The sequence below is a fragment of the Aotus nancymaae genome, unplaced genomic scaffold (genome assembly GCF_030222135.1).
Source record: "Aotus nancymaae isolate 86718 unplaced genomic scaffold, 86718_ANA_hifiasm-v0.15.2.pri h1tg000022l_1, whole genome shotgun sequence".
NCBI lineage: Eukaryota > Metazoa > Chordata > Mammalia > Primates > Aotidae > Aotus > Aotus nancymaae.
The window spans coordinates 22247802-22262853 of NW_026988435.1; the positions used below are offsets into that span (position 1 = coordinate 22247802).

General features: G+C 41.0%; 1 non-coding gene across 1 annotated transcript; it reads left to right on the top strand.

Annotated features, from left to right (window-relative positions):
- The first annotated feature begins 11496 nt into the window (after positions 1-11496).
- LOC135276472 (U6 spliceosomal RNA) lies at positions 11497-11603 on the top strand. The gene has a single exon (XR_010344007.1). It is a non-coding gene; the product is annotated as a U6 spliceosomal RNA (small nuclear RNA).
- The last annotated feature ends 3449 nt before the right edge of the window (positions 11604-15052 follow it).

Here is a 15052-nt window from a genome sequence, read left to right on the forward strand (position 1 = left end):
TTATTTTTAGTAAACAGACGGCTGCGTTGAAATGGCACATACTGCCTGAATATTTCGCTGTATCCATAAACTGATATTTCCATTCTTCACTGTATGTGCAAGTTAGTTTATTCTTAAATGTTATATTACTCCTTGCATATTTCATCTCTATATGCCAACAACTTCATTCGCTTTTATCGAATACTAGAAAATTTACAATGAAATTGTAATTTCCTCGATGGAGGTTAATTTGAAATGTATTTTTTTCCCCACTGACGTAATAAGAAAAAAAAGTTTCAATGTCAAATGTAGTGTCTACATTCCAAAAATAGATGAGAATTATTGTATATGCCTAAAAAATTAAAGAGAAAAAAGATTTAGCATCTTTAATTACTGATGAGGTTCCCAAATTTTGTCAATGTTTGGCACACTTAGTATTTCAGTAACTTTTTTTTTCTTTGAGACAGAGTCACGCTCTATTGCTCAGGCTAGAGTGCAGTGGTGCGATCTCGGCTCACTGCAACCTCTACCTCCCAGATTCAAGCAATTCTTTTGCCTCAGCCTTCTGGGTTCCTGGGATTACCGTCACGCACCACCATGCTCAGCTAATTTTTTGTATTTTTACTAGAGATGGGGTTTCGCCATGTTGGCCATGGCTGGTCTTGAACTCCTGACCTCGTGATCCGCCCGCCTCAGCCTCCCAAAGTGCTGGGATTACAGCCGTGAGCCACCGCACCCGGCAGTGTCTCAGTAACTTTTTTAGTATGCTCAGAAAAGAGAAAAAGGGGAAAAAAGAAAGTTCTGTTTATTACATAGTTAGATTTAAGCAACTTAAGAAGTATTTACATTCTAACAACTTACTTACTGTTTGGAAACAGCACAAATAAATGGGAAAAATATATATTTTTTTAGACAGGGTCTCACTCTTGTCACTCAGGCTGGACATGGGCTCAAGTGACCCAAGCTCACTGCAGCCTCGACCTGCTGGGCTCAAGTGATCCTCCTGCTTCAGCCTCTCAAGTAGCTGGGACTACAGGTGCATACCACCATTCCCTGCTAATTTTTTTTTTTTTTAATGATAGAGATGAGGTCTCATTATGTTGCCCAAATTGGTCTCAAACTGCTGAGCTCAAGCCATCCTCCCATATCAGCCTCCTAAAGTGCTGGGATTACAGGCGTGAGCCACCACTCCTGGCCTATTTCCTTATCTCCCACTGTCTATATCAGTTACCCATTGCTTCACAAAAAATTACCCCCAACATTTAGTGGCTTAAACAACAAGTAGTTATTATCTCACAGTTTCTGTGGGTCAGGAATGCCAGAAGAGCTTACCTGGGTGTTCTGTGGCTCTGGATCTTAATGAGAGTGCCTTCTCCACGGTGGCTGAGGATGCAGTCACCAAAAGAGATTGACAGGCTGGAGGATCCAGCTCTAAGATGGTTCGTTCCCATGGCTATTGGCCAGTGGCGTCAGCTCCCTGCTGCCTTTTTGCAAAAGCGCTCATTTCCTCTCCATGTGGCACACCCACAGGGCTGCTTAAGCATCTTCACCACATCGTGGCCAGCTTCCCCAAAACTGAGTGATCAACAGGAGAAAGCAAAGGAAGGATGAAATGCCTTCTATGACCTTGACTTCTGAGTCTCACACTCACCCTCTGCCACATTCTATTTTTCAAAACCTAGTTACTAAGTCTAGCCCACATTCCAAGGAAAAGGAATTAAGGTTCTTCCATTAAAGGGAAGATTGTTAAAGAATTCTGGACACATTTTAAAACCATCACACTCACCAGTGAGGTACATGCACCTGTTGGTCATTAGACACCCAATCTTTGGAATCAAATTCACCACAACCACCCTTATTTCCTGTTCCATGTCAATTTTCATGTAGTATCTACTTTTTGTCACAGCAACTGCTGAAAACCCAGCTTCACGAAGATGTGTCTTTTAGAAAAGCAATAGAGCACAATCTAAGGTTTAAACTGTAAGCTACTTTGAGCTAGTAGTTCATGCAGCAGCCAACAAATGTTTCTGTGTTTTTCTCGGGAATTTTCAATATGTCATATGGCCCCTGTGAGTTCACTGCAGCCTCTTGGGGTGCCTCAGTGCACAATTTGAAGATCATAAGCTTAATTATCTTTTTCTCAGAGATAAAAATTAAAAGTATGTTTAACGAAGTCTTTCTAAATACATTAATAATTTCTCTATTATTCATACCCTGGGGATATTATAAAGGATGCTATTTCTATTCATGGTATGGAAATAAAATCAAAATTTTATCACTTTATAAGGACTTATTTAATATCAAAATATTCTAAGGGCAAGACCTCTTTCCTTTATCCATTTTAATTGAACAACAGATGGAATACAAAGAAAAAGTAATCCAAGAATGAAAAAATACAAATCAAATGTTCAGTTAAAAAAAAAAAATCATCCAAGAAATAATAATTTCCTTTATATATTAAAAAAATCTTCTCTTTATTCTCATTTCCCAATATAATAATATGTTAGTGTTGGCCTGGAGTCTGTGCCAAATGATTACATAGTATGTCTACTTCCTTCCCCATAGGAAGTTAATATAAAAAGAAAGCTCAGGTAATGAAAGGCCTTCCTGTTGTTTGCAAATGATAGATAAAAACAAATACACACGCATTTCTCTTACTCCTTCCTGAAACCCCACTAAAATAACAAAAATGATTTTAAAGGGTATAATTCCACAAAAACAAAGATAACAGAAAATGTGATTATAGAAGATGATTATTGTACACGAAATCCTGGAAGAAGAAAACCTTATAACCTTTGGTAAATGACTTAGAACTCATATTTCTCTGCTCTGCTGAGTACCTGAAAAGAAAAAGACCAACTAGAAGCAAGTTGATTCACACCACAGAAACTCAGGAAACTTCTGTCAGTAGAGGAACCAGGGGCCTCTGAAAAGCAGGACTGAAAACAGAAGAATTTGTTAAAAGTCTGAAAAAGGAGGTAATAGACTCTTCGGTCTCCTCCCACTGTCCATGCAGACAGTCACAAAAGATGGTAGGTTTCTTTTTTTTTTTTGAGACAGAGTGTCACTCTGAACCCCAGGCTGGAGTGCAGTGGGACGATCTCGGCTCACTGCAACTTCTGCCTCCCAGGTTCAAGCGATTCTCCTGCCTCAGCTTCCCAAGTAGCTGGGACTACAGGTTTGCGCCACCACACCCAGCTAATTTTTGTATTTTTAGTAGAGACAGAGTTTCACCATGTTGGTCAGGCTGGTCTTGAACTCCTGACCTCGTGATCTGCACAAAGCCCAAGTCTGCACAATCCCAAAGAGTGTTAGGATTACAGGCGTGAGCCACCACACGCGGCCCGTAGGTTTTCTATTAATAACATAGATGTTAATTGGATAACAGATGTTCAATCAGTTTATTTTCAGAAGAGCGAGATTTCTAGTTCCTTTCTGGTAGTAGGCCCTCAGAACACTGACTGTTGGGCTTATACTCTATCATGGGAGATAATGAAAACATCCTTTGGGGAAACTGTCTAGCCCTACAAATACTGACAGCCAGGCATCCCACAAGACAGCCAGCTCCTGCCTGAGCACTGTACAATAAAACCTGACATTTGATGAGCTTCACATGAACATGGAACTTCTAATCAGGAGTTAGTGCCACTCTTTTGAAAAATTGAATTATTTTAAAATAATGATAATGTACATAAAAACTTTCAGATCAGAAAAAAGAACTCCTGTATCCCTTTCATTCAGATTCTCCAAACATTAACACTTTTCTGAATATGCATGAACACCAATCCCATCTCTCTATGTATATACGGGGAGAGGAATAAATCCATTATCATTAGTCAAACTCTGAACTTTTTTAAAAAAAGCTTCAAACACAATGTCCCACTATACCTAAATAATCCAGCGTGTATTTCCCCAAAATAAGGAATCTCTCCCATTCAAATTTTGCCAACTGTCCAAAATTCTCTCTTTTTCCTTTCTGGTTCAGGATTGTTCGAAGGAATATGTGTTGCATGTAGTCCTTATGTCTCATCAGATTCATTCAACCTAAAACAATAATTCTGCCTCTAATATCCTCAACAATTTTTAAAGAGTAAAAGCTTCACATTTCAGGCCGGGTGCCGTGGCTCACGCCTGTAATCCCAGCGCTTTGGGAGGCCGAGGCGGGTTGATCACGAGGCCAACAGATCGAGACCATCCTGGTCAACATGGTGAAACCCCGTCTCTACTAAAAATACAAAAAATTAGCTGGGCATGGTGGCGCGTGCCTGTAATCCCAGCTACTCAGGAGGCTGAGGCAGGAGAATTGCCTGAACCCAGGAGGCGGAGGTTGCGGTGGGCCGAGATCGCGCCATTGCACTCCAGCCTGGGTAACAAGAGCGAAACTCCGTCTCAAGAAAAAAAAAAAAAAAAAAAAAGCTTCACATTTCATGTAATGACCATCACAGTGTTTCTCAGGACTAGACACAGGACAGGCATGCTTCACAAGAATATTATGGAAATTATGTTGTGCTTTTCCCAGTGTATTGCATCAGGAAGTATAACTTAGCAAAGAAAACACACACACACACACACACTATATATATATATATATATCCTGAGAAACTATAATTACAAGAAAAGTACACGAAAGGAAATGAAGCCAGAGTGTACTACAGTAAAGAACTGGGAATGGTTTGAGACTTTATCTTACTTGCAAACCAACAAGTTAGCCTGCCATAGTTTTATGGATGTTGGGGAAAGACATGAGATTCCCAGGTCAGAGGCAAAGGATTTTATTACTCACAAAACAGTAAGCAGTATGAGCTTTATGGCCACTCTGGTTCCCCTTGACCTCCAGTTCCCATGGTGGTGACAAAGAGTGTCCCAGGCAGATGCTGCATATGCAGTGGGTTTGTATCACAGCTAAGAAGCCCTGAGTCTGGGGAACCTCAGTCTTTTATAATGGATTGAAAGCAAACCCGCATGACTTTTGGCCCAAAGGAAGACATTATCTTGGACAGTAAACACGCCTGTCATCTGCTCTGAAGGGAGATGCTGTCATTATAGTCCAAGGCTATTCACTATATTTATATCCTTGAAATAGCAGTCTGGAACAAAAGCTGTCACTACCTGTGCTCTTAAAATGTGCAGAAATATAAATGACCCATGAAAAATTGTTGCCCAACCACTGTGTGACTCATCTCTGAAAATAATTACACGTATCACAATAAGGTAAACTCTGGATGTTGACTAACCTGAAAAATTGTGACTAAATATATTGGCAATGGGGAGAAATGGGATGAGTCTGTTGAGGATGGTAGAGATAGGCATAAAACATAATAAATTTTATATTCTATAGTAGGAAATAAGTAACATCTAAAAGAGAAAATCAAAACATAGAAGTAAAAGTGTATTACTTTTAAAATGTGGGAAAATAACTAAAAGTGTTGAGTGTGGTGTCTCAGGTATAGTTCTGTTTTCATGAAATGGGAAAGGTGGAACAAGCAAGTTCTTTTTTTCACCATAAGCTATTTGACCTTTTAAACGACACACATGATTATCTTCATAAAAATTAAAATACAAAGCCAGTATGGTGGTGCACACCTGTAGTCCCAGCTACATGGAAGGCTGAAGCAGGAGGATCACTTGATCCCAGGAGTTCAAGACCAACCTGGGCAACATAGCAAGGCCCCTTCTCGAAAGTAAAATAAAATAAGCCTGGGGACGGTGCCTCACGCCTGTAATCCCAGCACTTTGAGAGAACAAGGCAGAAGGGCTGCTTGAGCCCAGGAGTTCAAGACCAGCCTGAGCAGCAAAGTGATACCCTGTCTCTACCAAAAAAAAAAAAAAATTTATTGCTGGGTACAGTGACTCATGCCTGTAATCCCAGCACTTTGGGAAGTCGAGGCAGGCAGATCACTTGAGATCAGGAGTTCAAGACCAGCCTGGCCAACATGGTGAAACCCTGTCTCTACTAAAAATACAAAAATCAGCTGGGTGTGGTGGCACAGGCCTGTAATCCCAGTTACTTGGGAAGCTAGGCATGAGAATCGCTTGAACCTGGAAGGCGAAGATTGCAGTGCAATCTTGAAGTGCAAGATCACGCCATTGCACTTCAGCCTGGGCGACAGAGCGAGACTCTGTCTTAAAAAAAAAAAAAAAAAAAAAATTAGCTGGGCATGGTAGCATGCTTCTGTAGTCCCAGCTACTCAGGAGGCTGAAATGAGAGGATTGCTTAAGCAGAGGAGATGGAGACTGCAGTGAGCCGTGATCACACCACTGCACTCCATCCTGGATGACACAGCAAGATCCTGTCTCAAAAAAATAAAAGATAAAGTAAAAAATTTAATTTAATTTAAAGAGGAGAGAAAAATAGAAAGAGATCCTGGAGCACAATAGATTTATCATAATCATTAGATTATGGCTTAAGGAAATCTGCCCCAAACATCTCTAAAGAACTAATAAGGATATAGGCACCTCAGTTTTTGAAAAGGTGGCTTTTAAAGACATAAAGTCAGTTCCCTTATCTTAAGGAACAAATATTCACTGTCAGCCTATAGGACAACACCCTCAGCCCTGGTAGGTCTGATTGGATTTCCACTTTAGCATTCACTGGGCACAATAACTACATGCCCTTCTTCAAAGGACGTTGGAAGACAGAAAATGACCTCATTGCTGGTATGGTGTCCGTAATAATCTCTCCCAGCTGCTCTATGCTGTATTCACAACAAAGGAAGCTTGACTCTGTGCAGCCCTCCAGGCTGTTAACTCTCAGGAGCCCATTCGTCTACAATAGGCAATATGGATGGATCAGGGTGGGGGTGGAGGTGGAAAAAAACAGTGAAAAAAAAAAATAACATATTTCAATTTTATAAAGAGTCAAGTGTTGTGTTACTTCATTAATGTTTGCTTCCAATCTTTTTTGATGCTAAAAAATAAAAACAAAAAATTATAGAGTATATAAAGTAGAAATCAAAAACAACCCATCCTACTTAACAATTCCCTAGTTCCACTCCCCAGACGTAACCGTTTTCAACAGTTCAAAATCTCTCCTTCCAGTTTTTTTTAGAATGCAAATATTTATGCTTACATACACATGAGCATACTGACTTATTTTACCTAAATAATATCAGACTATACATACGAATTTGCCTTGTGTTCATTCTAGTTAAATAATTGCAAGATTGTTCTACAAGTATATAAAATCTGCCTTCCTCATTCTTTCTAAGAGCTACTGTTACTGTGATTTACTTAATAATTTTCTATTGATGATTACTCCTTTTTTTTTTTTAGACAGAGTCTAGCTCTGTCACCCAAGCTGGAGTGCAGTGGCATGATCTCGGCTCACTGCAACCTCCACCTCCCAGGTTCAAGCGATTCTCCTGCCTCAGCCTCCCGAGTAGCTGGGATTAAAGGTGTATACCACCATGCCTGGCTAATTTTTGTATTTTTAGTAGAGACAGTGTTTCACTATGTTGGCCAGGCTGGTCTCAAACTCCTGATGTCGGGTGATCCACCTGCCTCAGCCTCCCAAAGTGCTGGGATTACAGGAGTGAGCCACTGTGCCCGGCCTATTTCATTTATTTCCAATTTTATCCTATTATAAGCAATACTCATCCTTTTCATATTTTTATATTTCTGTGCTGTTAAATTTGAGTATTTGTGAAGCATAAACTCTTCTAAGTAGAACCTTTGTCAATGGGTATACAAAGTTTTAATATGGCTGCACCATACAGTCTTTGCAACCATACTGTAAAGCTGATAGTCTGCTTTCATTTGAATGATAAGGAAAGTGAGAACCACAACGTCTCGTCTTTTCACCCAAAGTCTGGCAGAAATTAAGTGCCAAGATTAAAACTACATTCCTTTGGAATCCAAGTCCAAGAGAGGCTTAGGCAGACAACTACAAGAGCAGCAGTGGGCAGAATGGAGGCTTCTGGAACAGGCGTGTAGACACCCCTAAATGTTTAGGGTAAGTAAACCAGAACTCCATATTGACCAGACTGTAGATCTCCAGCCTTTTACCTTTCCCAAAATCAGGACAGTCCAGGACAGCTTTACAGAGATAGCAGAGAAGTAGGATTGTCCACCCAACAAATGAAAGAAACCCTAACCCTAGCCACTCCCAAGACCAAGAAGAAGTAGCTTCCGGAAGGAAGCAGATAGATTTATGACAGTCTGGGACAGCCACCCTGTGGGTGGAACAAACGAGGGCCACTGAGTCACAGAGGAACTTGGAGACTAAGGCAGAGTGAACTGTGAATTCCAAGGACTTTCACTGTGTTATCAAACCTTAGTGAGAAACTGATCACATAGGGGTTAGTGTCACATAAAATTAACATATAAACCTCCATGTACATGGATGCAAAGCTTTAGTTGTATCTCAAAGATTTTTATTTTAAAATGTATGTATTCAAATGTTCTTTCAAAAGCCAAAAAGACTGTTTCTTTCTTTTCTTAATAGTTGAGGTCATTTGTTGACCTCCAGACACTATGCTAGAGGCTTTCTTTTTTTCTTTTTTTTTTTCAAGATGAATTCTTGGCACTGCAACCTCCACCTCCCAGGTTTAAGCAATTCTCCTGCCTCAGCCTCCCAAGTAGCTGGGACTACAGATGTGCACCACCATACCCAGCTGATTTTTGTAGTTTTAGTAGAGACAGGGTTTCACCATGTTGACCAGGATGGTCTCAATCTCTTGACCTCGTGATCCGCCCACCTCGGCCTCCCAAAGTGCTGGGATTGCAGGTGTGAGCCACCACGCCTGGCCCACCTCCCAGGTTTAAGCAATTCTCCTGCCTCAGCCTCCCGTGTAGCTGGGCCTACAGGCGTGCACCACCACATCAGTCTGATTTTTTTTTTTTTTTTTTCGACTTTTAGTAGAGATGGGGTTTTGCCATGTTGGCCAAGCTGGTTTTGATCTTCTGACCTGAAGTGATCCGGACACCTTGGTCTCCCAAACTGCTGAAATTACAGTTGTGAGCCACCACGCCCAACCCTGGAGGCTTCCAAAAACATAGGCCAGACATGGTGGCTCACACCTGTAATCCCAGTAGTTTGGGAAGCCAAGGTGAGAGGATTACTTAAAGCCAGGAGTTCGAGACCAGCCTGGCCACCATGGCAAAACCCTGTCTCTACTATACCAAAAAATTAGCCAGGTGTGGTGGTGCATGCCTGTAGTCTCAGCTACTCAGAAAGCTGAGGCATGAGAATCGCTGGAACCCAGGAGACAGAAGTTGCAGTGAGCCAAGATCGTGCCACTGCACTTCAGCCTGGGTGACAGAATGACTCTATCCCAAAAAAAAAAACAAAAAAGTACAATATGCCTTCCTTTAATCCTTGCAAATTTAAAGTTGTTTTCTTTTAATGTAAAACAAAATGATCTATAATTATACAGCCAAGAATTAGAAAAAATCTGCAGAAAACCTCCAATAAAATGTAAAGACCATAATAAACAACCAGAAAGGAAAACTTAGGAAAAATAGAAACTATGCCTGAAGAAGAAAACAAAAAAAAAATTTCTATATCTTCTAAGAATTAAGAAAAAATTATTTATATATAAAATGAAAATAAGAATATATATATATACACATATATATATGTGTATGTGTGTGTTTTTGTACTTTAAGCTCTGGGGTACATGTGCATATCCTGCAGGATCGTTGCATAGGTACGCACATGCCATGGTGGTTTGCTATCTCCATCCCCTCATTACCTACATCAGGCATTTCTCTCAGTGTTATTGCTCCCCAACCTCCCTGCCTGCCCACTGTCCCTCCCCTCCCCGGCCCCCGCCCCCCCACCTACCCCTGTGTGTGATGTTCCCCTCCCTGTGCCCACGTGTTCTCATTGTTCATCACCCGCCTGTGAGTGAAAACATGCAGTGTTTGGTTTTCTGTTCTTGTGTCAGTTTGCTGAGAATGATGGTTTCCAGATTCATCAGAATCTATATTTTTAAAAAGCACATTCAGAAAACAAGTAAAATGAAAACACAAATTAAAAGGTAATTTTTGCAGGTGTTGAGAGAGAGAGAGTATGTTTGTATTTAGGAAATTTTCCACAGACTTGAGTTAAAATAAGAGAGAAATTATGGAAATGTAAAAGCCATACAAAGAGACCAAATGTTTTAGCAAATAGAGAGTAAGTCACTGAAGAAATAAGTTTCTTAATTACCCAGAACTCTAAGATAAGTTTCTAGGTTGAAAAAGTTCATTACACGTACAGCATAGTAGACAAAAACAGAACCATGTACATCGTGAAATTTCAGGAAAATGGCACATAAAAAAAGATCCTAAGAGTTTCCAGAAAGAAAAGAGAAAAAGAAGTAAAGCTATATACAAAGAATGCCTTCAGACTTCTCAACGAGAAGACTAGAAAGTAAAAGGCACAGAACAATGCCTTAGAAATTCTGAAGGGATTTTATTCCCCCAAACTCAAATTCTATATCCCAGTAAACCCTCAATTGACTGTGATGATAGAGGGTCAAGAAAATAGGTTTCAGACATGCAAGGACTCAAAAAAGTTACCTCCCGTGCATTCTTCCTCAGGATGCTACTAAAATATTAGGCCCATTAATAGGAGGGGATAAATTAAGAAAGAGGAAAGTATCAAATACAAGGAAAAGGAGATTCAACATGAGAACGGGGTGACGGGACTCTACTAGATGATGTAAACAGTGATCCCAAAATAACAGCTGTACGCTGGCATACGGGAGTAGTTCCAACTGCAGTTAGTCAAAAGACTCTAGAAGAAATTTCTTCTGGTACAATGTAATTGCTAGAATATCCCCAGATAACTGACAAAGGCCTTGTGTTCAATAGCATGTTTTCCAAACTGGGATGTACTAACAGTGAGAAAGAGCATTGCTATTTATTACAGCAGACCAACAGGCATAGACTGGGATGAATGGTCAGAGTGCTATGAACAAAAGAGTATGCAAGAAAGGAAAAGTCATCACAAGTTACTACATTACGATTGCAAACCTGTGAATATCTCTCATAATATGTGAACACTGACTATTAACCCAAACAAAATTACAACCCAATCATAGTGAAAAAATAAGTAAATACATGGAAGGAGTGCACAGGTGTGGTTAAGACGGGGGAGGGAGGAAAACAAAATCCTCATCTTCTGCAGTGAGAAACTGACAGACGATGCATAAAACTGGAAAACAAAGTAGTCATATAAGCATGTTATTTAGAGATAAAAAAGTAAATACAAGCCAGGCACAGTAAGGTGCACCTGTAGTCCCAGCTACTTGGGAAGACTGAGGTGAGAGGATCACTTGGGCCCAGGAGTTTGAGTCCAGCCTAAGCAACATAGTGGAACCTCATCTTTAAAAAAAGAAGAAAGGAGGGAAAGAAGGAGAAAGAGAGAGAAAGGAAGGAATGAAGGAAGGAAAGAAGGAAGGAAGGAAGGAAAGAAGGAAGGGAAGGAAGGAGGGAAGAAGGAAGGAAGGGATGAAGGAAAGAAAGAAGAGAGAGAAAGAGAGAGAAGGAAGGAAGGAAGGGAAGGAAAGAGAGAGAAAGAGAAAGAAAAAGGTGCTCACTTCGGCAGCACATATACTAAAATTGGAACGATACAGAGAAGATTAGCATGGCCCCTGTGCAAGGATGACACGCAAATTCGTGAAGTGTTCCATATTTTTACTCCACAGCTTCTGCACGGCAAAAGAAACAGTCATTAGAGTGAATTGGCAACCAACAGAATGGGAAAAAATTTTTGCAGTTTACCCATTTGACAAAGGGCTGTTAGCCAGAATTTACCACGAACTAAAACAGATTTACAAGAAAAAAACAAACAAGCCCATTCAAAAGTGGGCGAAGGATATAAACAGACACTTTACAAAAGAAGACATACATGAGGCCAACAAACATATGAAAAAATGCTCATCATCACTGGTCATTAGAGAAATGCAAATCAAAACTACATTGAGATACCATCTCACGCCAGTTAGAATGGCGATCATTAAAAAATCTGGAGAAAACAGATGCTGGAGAGGATGTGGAGAAATAGGAACACTTTTACACTGTTGGTGGGAGTGTAAATTAGTTCAACTATTGTAGAAGACAGTGTGGCGATTCCTCAAGGACCTAGAAATAGAAATTCCATTTGACCCAGCAATCCCATTACTGGGTATATATCCAAAGGATTATAAATCGTTCTACTATAAGGACACATGCACACGAATGTTCATTGCAGCACAGTTTACAATAGCAAAGACCTGGAACCAACCTAAATGCCCATCAATGATAGACTGGACAGGGAAAACGTGGCACATATACACCATGGAATATTATGCAGCCATCAAAAACAATGAGTTCGTGTCCTTTGTAGGCACATGGATGAACCTGGAAACCATCATTCTCAGCAAACTGACACAAGAACAGAAAATCAAACACCGCATGTTCTCACTCATAGGCGGGTGTTGAACAATGAGAACACATGGACACAGGGAGGGGAGCACTACACACTGGGGTCTGTTGGGGGGAAATAGGGGATGGGACAGTGGGGGGTGGGGAGTTGGGGAGAGATAGCATGGGGAGAAATGCCACATATAGGTGAAGGGGAGGAAGGCAGCAAATCACACTGCCACGTGTGTACCTATGCAACAATCTTGCATGTTCTTCACATGTACCCCAAAACCTAAAATACAATTAAAAAAACAAGAAAGAAAAAGAAAGAAGGAAAGAAAGAGAGAGAGGGAGGGAGGAAGGAAGGAAAGAAAGAAGGAAGGGGAGAAGGAAGAAGAAGAGGAGGAAGAGGAAGAAGAGGAAGAAGAAGGAGGAGGAGGAGTGGTGGAGGAGGAGGAGGAGGGAGGAAGGGAAGGAGGGAGGGAGGATGATGGGGGAATGTAGTTTCCCCTGGGGAGAAGAAGATGGGCAGAGAGGAACAGGGAACTGCTGTTTTTCATAATTATTGACTCTTTCAGCTTTATACATGTGTATCTTTGATACGAGCAAAAAGGAAAACAAAAACAAAAACGAGAGAGAGGAAGGAAAGAAGGGAGGGTGAGAGAGAGCAACATGTCTAGTTTTCATCTGGTATAACTGAAAACTGTCAATAGAAATATCAAATCCTAGCTACATTTGACTGGATTTTCCAAAGTATAGTTTATTTGGCTTTGGTGAGTGGCAGGGAAACGGCAGGCAGAGTCTATGTAAAAGAAACCACCCTCCTTCTCATTTACAAGAATAAGGAAATGGGGAAAACAGATGACGCTGGAGCATGCCTTGTTCATATACACTCAGAAATGAGACATGCAGGAGTGTTTGTTTTCAAAGCCATGAACAGTGGGTCTTTGATTTTCTTCGTTGGATTTTCAATAACCAACAGATGTTACTGATCAATTCATAAAATGAAATCGTGAAAATAAAGAGAAAAATTCCACCCACACCTTTTCCTTCTTTGATACGTTCTTGGGGTTGCTGCTACTTCATCCAAACAGATATTGCCTTTTACGAAGGCACCAACTACCTGTTTGTAATTTTATTTTCAGAACTCTTAGCCAACATGATCTGATTAGGCCTAAAGAAAATACGATGTCACTAATACCTCTTCATCAGTGACTTACCTTCCTCAGGGGTCTGGGAAAAGGTTGTTTTTTTTTTCCTAAATGTCATCAGTGATGTATTTCTGCAAAGCCCTGTGTGAAGATTACTATCAGAGGCTGCCTCCTGGTAGATCTTTAACCCCTGCCCCCAAACTCTCTATTATAGATATATATTTCTTTATCTTCTCTGAGCCCCCCTTACTTTTTTTTTTTTTTTTTTTTTTTTGAGACAGAGTTTCGCTCTTGTTACCCAGGCTGGAGTGCAATGGCGCGATCTCGGCTCACCTCAACCTCCTCCTCCTGGGTTCAAGCAATTCTTCTGCTTCAGCCTCCCGAGTAGCTGGGATTACAGGCGCGTGCCACCATGCTCGGCTAATTTTTTTTGTATGTTTAGTAGAGACGGGGTTTCACCATGTTGACCAGGATGGTCTCGATCTCTTGACCTCGTGATCCACCCGCCTCGGCCTCCCAAAGTGCTGGGATTATAGACGTGAGCCACCACGCCCGGCCTTGAGCCCCCCTTACTTTTAAAGCCATAAAAAAAAAAAAATTGATAGCTACAAAAAACTTAATCAGCACAAATTCCTAACAAAAATGTTCAAAGCAACTTTTTCTTATTTTTTTAACAATGAAAGTGTTCAAAGCAACTTTTTTTCCTTTTTTTTTTTTAACAGAGTCTCACTCTGTTGCCCAGGCTGGAGTGCAGTGGTGCAATCATGCCTCACTGCAGCTAATTGTTTAATTTTTTGTAGAGGCAGGGTCTTGCTATGTTGCCCAGGCTGGTCTCAAACTTCTTATCTCAAGCGATCCTCCTGCCTCGGCTTCCCAAAGTGCTGTGAATACAGGCATGAGCCACCATGCCCGGCCTAGCACATTTTTTTTAATAGACTCCACTATAAAACATTTACTAATTCAACTCACATCCATGAACTTAAAAACAGAGAAACAATCTAACTTACTGTCAACAATTGCTGCAGGCCCTGGGATGTCCCTTGCTTTTATGGCACCATGGACCCAGCATGTAGGGTAGGCAGTAGAGACGTATCAGGACTGAATTCCTACTCCACAAGTGCCTAGCTGTGTAATGTTTTAGATATTAATCATGCTGTACCTCAGTTTCTCTATCTGTAAAGTAAGAACTGTAAGGCCCAATCAGACACAGTGGCTCATGCCTGTAATCCTAGCACTTTGGGAGGCCGAGGCGGGTGGATCACCTGAGGTCAGGAGTTCGAGATCAGCCTCATCAACATGACAAAACCCCATCTCTAACTGAAAATACAAAAACTAGCCGGGTGTGGCGGTGTAGGCCTGTAATCCTAGCTACTTGGGAGGCCAAGGCAGGAGAATCGCTTGAACGCAGGAGGCGGAGGTTGCAGTGAGCCACGACTGAACCACTTCACTCCAGCCTGGGCAAAAGAGTGAAACTCCATCTCAAAAAAAAAAAAAAAGTAAGGCCTTCACATATGCTTTATCACAGCAAGTGGCTTACTTCTGTAAGGCAATCAACAAAGACAGAACACTCTTTCCTCTTATTTCTTGGGGCA